The 4,898-nt window shown below is 44.4% G+C and overlaps 1 protein-coding gene across 1 annotated transcript in view; it reads right to left on the reverse strand.

Moving 5' to 3' along the window:
* The window catches only part of DEPTOR (DEP domain containing MTOR-interacting protein), a 161,258-nt gene that overhangs the window by 33,876 nt on the left and 122,484 nt on the right, over positions 1-4,898 (reverse strand). The window lies entirely within an intron of this gene.

Here is a 4,898-nt window from a genome sequence, read left to right on the forward strand (position 1 = left end):
TGCAGATGGTGAAAAGAAAGACAAATCATTGCATAGACCCAGGAGAGCCAGTTTTGGTTTTGGCTTAAAAAAAATCCTATATAATAAAAGGGTAGTATGCATATTGACTGAACAGTGGAACAACTGGTCACTATGATGTGCACTGACCACCAGGGGGCAGATGCTCAATGTAGGAGCTGCCCTCTGGTGGTCAGTGCACTCCCACAGGGGGAGCGCCACTCAGCTAGAAACTGGCTTACGGCTGGTGAGTGCAGCGGTGGTGGCGGGAGCCTCTCCTACTTCTCACTAAGGATGCCCGAATGACAGCTTAGGCCCACTCCCCATGTGAGCATAGAAAAGACTGATGAATCTCAGAGGGAAGGGGGGAGTGGGGAGGGCGGGAAGAGATTAACCAAAGATCTTATATGCATACTAGAGGCCCGGTGCATGAATTCCCTCAGCCTGGCCTGTGGGGATCGGGCTGAAATTGGCCTGGTGCATGGATTCATATATCAGTGGGGTCCCTTGGCCTGGCCTGCAGGGATTGGGGCAAAGCTAGCTCTCCAACATCCCACGAGGGGTCCTGGATTGCAAGAAGTTGCAGGCCAGGCCGAGAGACCCCACTGGTGCACGAATCTGTGCATCGAGCCTCTAGTAGGATGATAAGAGAAAAACTTTCCCCATCCAAGAGCACCATGAAGGATAGAGACTCCAGAAGCCACTGTAAAATAGCAACAATATCCTACAATAAACAGAGCAGAGGAATTGGGTTAAGGAATTTCTCTCTGGTCCTGTCCATAAGATACTCACTTAAACAAAGTCGCTTCAGAACTGAAGGAGCTGTACAGTATAACTAGACTCCTGGATGGTCCTTCACCACAACATTAGCCAGAGACATCCGCTGAGTCAAAATTTGCTAGTTGCATCTACTGAATGAAGTCCTTACATCTACAGAATGCTTAATGTTTACAAAAATGTTCACAGTCAGCACAGATACTACTTAGGAGTTCTGGCCACTGCAGTGGTAAATAAATTGTGTTTAGTGCGTAATAGCTCTCACAGCAGAAAACGCTTCTTGGAAAATAAAGAACAGAAAATTTGCAGCTGCGGGTTCGGTCCCATAAATCTCTCCACCAAATATGCAACTGGCTGGGGAGTGACTGCTGTGGGAGGCGGCAGAGAGCCAGTCCTTGGACAAACACAAGATTCTCTCTCCAGAGAATTCCAGTCTTCTTCTAAGCTTTTTGCATTTGGAGCATGTTGTATGGCAGTGTGGCTCCCCAAAGAGCAGACTGCACACTTAGCCTTGAAGGAAAGCCAACCCTATGCAAGAATGACTTTCTTTCACAATAAAACAACAACAATAACAAAAGCAACTCTTAAAATTTTTCTGTTTCAAATTGAACATTTCAGAGTGTCTGCTGGTTTCAAACAGAGCCTGTTACCTCCAGCCCCAATGGATCAAAGGTCTATTTCAGACCTAGCTCGCCTTTGGTTCTCTTTGCCCAGTTGTTGGTGGTGGGGGAGGGGGTGGAGGGGTGAGGGTGGGAAGAGGCAGCCAAGGGGAAACTGGGGTGCACTTAAAGCAGGGGGGCAATATGGGGAACCCTGGTTCAGCCCATTGTACGTGAATACCCCAAATTAGGAAGAAAACTTGCTTCCTGGGGATTCTCTGTAAAGTCGTGTATAAGGCTGACTGTAGGATCTGTGGCTTAACCTGGCGGTTCCTGCCACTTTCCCACAGCAGCTCATTATTGCACTAGGGCCACTTCCAAGGTCTGCCTGTGCATGCTCTGGAGCCGGTGACCTCCAAGCTTATAAGAAGGGTTTGGGCACTGAAGAGAAGCAACATCTGCACATTATAACCACCAAATCCATGGTTATCTGGGAGCCTGTATTCCACAAGGGATATGCAATTATCAACCCCACCCCCTCTGCGGCTATCCACACAAAGTTGGCTTACACTGTGGATACAAAGTTCTTTAGAATTCCCTGTCGTTACCCCTTGGGGCTTCCAACACAGGAAACACACTCTCAACACATATACAGACGACTCTCACAAGAGCTTACAGCTAAAAGGAAAGAGGCCCCAGAAGGTCAGACTGTCATCCAACCCCAAATTCTTTCCTTCACAAGAATCTCTTACCCAATTAGCTGTTTGCCCTTAGAATGTTTACTATCCATCACTTAATACCCATAAGTTATTATACTTTTTTTCTGGATTATGCTAAAAACGCAAAATTAATGTGTAAAAGACTTTAAAAGATTACTCAATGAGATTCGGCACACATCAACATAATTCATCAGGCAAATAACTGCATTATAACTTTGCTTCCACAAATGCAATGCATGCTTCATCTATTATCCCATTCATAAAGGGGGACATGATCTAACCTCTAAAGTGAGCTGACATCTCAGTCCCCTTATTCCACCTCCAGAGCGGTGCTTCTCTGAGCCAGACCAAGAAATATTGTATGTATGTGTGTGTTTGTGTGTGTGTGTGCATGTACCTTGGCAGAGACACACAGACCACCATCTCATTGATAGTATTTTGGTGAGAAAAGTAAAAAAATTAAAGGATTATAAATAGAACTGATCCTGGGTGTGATGATTTGTAAGCTACTTTACACATTCTTTCCTAAGGTAATGGGAGCTGAGTGCCTCCAGGGGAAGAAGCCAAGCTCTGGTTTCTGCTCTATAACCTCTTCCTTATTCTCCCAATACCTGGGCTGTATGCAGATCCAGGACCAAGCAATCTGTGGGCCAGCACCATGGGCTCCCAATCAGGCTGCTCAATACTGTCTCGGTTCAAGAACTTTCGCTGAAGGGTCAAGAGTTTCACAACGACTTGGCTAAAGATGGGAAGTAAAGCTTCCCACCTCCCATCTCCCACATCCCAGGGTCTAGCAATAAACAATGGGCGTGGCCAGTGTGTCATATTCTAGATCACCTCATCTTGAGGTGCCTCACACATCAGTCTGAGAACTGCATGGATTTGAAAATTGGGGTTCCCTCCAATAACTCTATTCGTAGAGAAAAACCTAACCTCTGGCAGAGTTGCTAACATATTTTGCCAACATTAGCCAAATGGAGAAAAATTGAGGACAAGAAAAATTAAATAATTTGAACACATTTGAAGGGCATCATGATATAATGGCAAGACCAAGGGCACTGGGTCCAGACAGACCTGGGCTAGTTTGGCTCCTGATTCCGACATTTAGTTGCAGAGGCTATGACTCAAACTCTTTCCAACTGAACTGTGAAATATAGCTAATATCAAGATCAAAGTTTTGGGACAAAGATTGGAGGAGATGATGGCACATATTAAGCAACTAACGCTGTCCCCAGCATGATGTTCAACAAAAGTGAATTCCTTCTCCCCATGATCCCTGTAGACATTAAGTTACATTCAGCCGTCTACCCTCCAGGCCAGCTCCCAACCCTGTGAATGTTTACTTCTAATGCCAAACCACTGGATTCTTAGCCAGGACCAAACTGCCTTGCTCAGTCTTTATACAAGAAAGTGATTAATTTATAGGCTAAGCCTGGAAAATTGACTTCCATTCTGGGCACTGAAAAATGCTTCCAGGAAAGTTTCCCAGATGGCCACATTTAGCCTGGTCATATTTCTTCTGTCTTTTATAAAGTAGCTGAAATAAGCCATGTTGTATCCATAACAAGAGTTCACTAGAACCAGTTCTTTTCAGAAGTTTGCAGAGAAAAGGCCAGAGGACTCCTACTTGAACACTTCATCCATTTTGGGTCCCTGATCCAAAAATCAAGAAAGAGGATACAAGAAAGAGACACTTTCTGCTTATAAAGACATTGGTGGACAATTCTAGATAATATAATATAATTCCATACAAGGCACAATACTCAAGGAAGGTTCTCTACCCCTGTATCAGGGTAGCCTCTACTCTCCCTTCCTGGAAGGATCTCATATTCATTGATCTTCAAATCATGATAAGAACCAGCAGAATCTTTCTGGCTCGAAGTATCTGATTATTGGTAATGTAAATAATACTATAATTGGCAATTCAACAGATATTTATATATGAGTTAATTTCAGACATATTTATCTATAATTCTACCTAGTGCAAAATCCTGGATAAGAGCCAAGAATACCTAACTAACAACCATTAAAATTGTCCATGGTGCCCAGCTGGCATAACTCAGTGGTTGAGCATCGACCTATGAACCAGGAGGTCATGGTTTGATTCCTGGTCAGGGTACATGCCCGGGTTGCAGGCTCGACCCCAGTATGGGATATGCAGGATTCTCTCTCCATCCTTGATGTTTCAGTCTCTCTCTCCCTCTCCTTCCTCTCTGAAATCAATAAAACTATATTCTTTAAAAAAAGAAATGAATGAAAAAAATAAAAAATAAAAATTGTCTATGGCTTCCTTTACCTCCCAGAAGTCAAACTAGTTTGAAGGTGGTGTCAAAACACCCAGAGAGGTCCTGTGGGGATCAAAGCACCTTGGGGTCCCTGCCAATCTTCAGGTCTCTGCAGACCTGCACTCTGGTTCCCCTATAGCACTGGTGAGAGGAGTATGCTCGTGCATGGGGGCTGAAAGACAGACGGGGCAGAAAATAAACTCTTAGCACAAAGAGAGACAAGTCTATAAATGAGACTCAGTCAGAATAAGAACTTGACCCAAAGTCAGACAAAACACAGAATAAGGAAAACCCCGAAACTAAAGCCCTGAGTGGATCAGGTGTCTGACGATGCTCAGTAGCGACTTTGCTGAAGATCCACATAATCAGACTCGCCACGTGGTCTCATGACAAACTAAGGTCCAAGCTTTTGGGCTTCCTGCCAACAGAAAATAGTCAGGAGCACAGCTCAAATACAGAGTCTCATATTACATCCTAAAGATCAATGGATTTGGGCTGATCAGATCCTTGGGAGACAGACA

The sequence above is a fragment of the Myotis davidii genome, unplaced genomic scaffold (genome assembly GCF_000327345.1).
Source record: "Myotis davidii unplaced genomic scaffold, ASM32734v1 scaffold1, whole genome shotgun sequence".
Lineage (NCBI taxonomy): Eukaryota > Metazoa > Chordata > Mammalia > Chiroptera > Vespertilionidae > Myotis > Myotis davidii.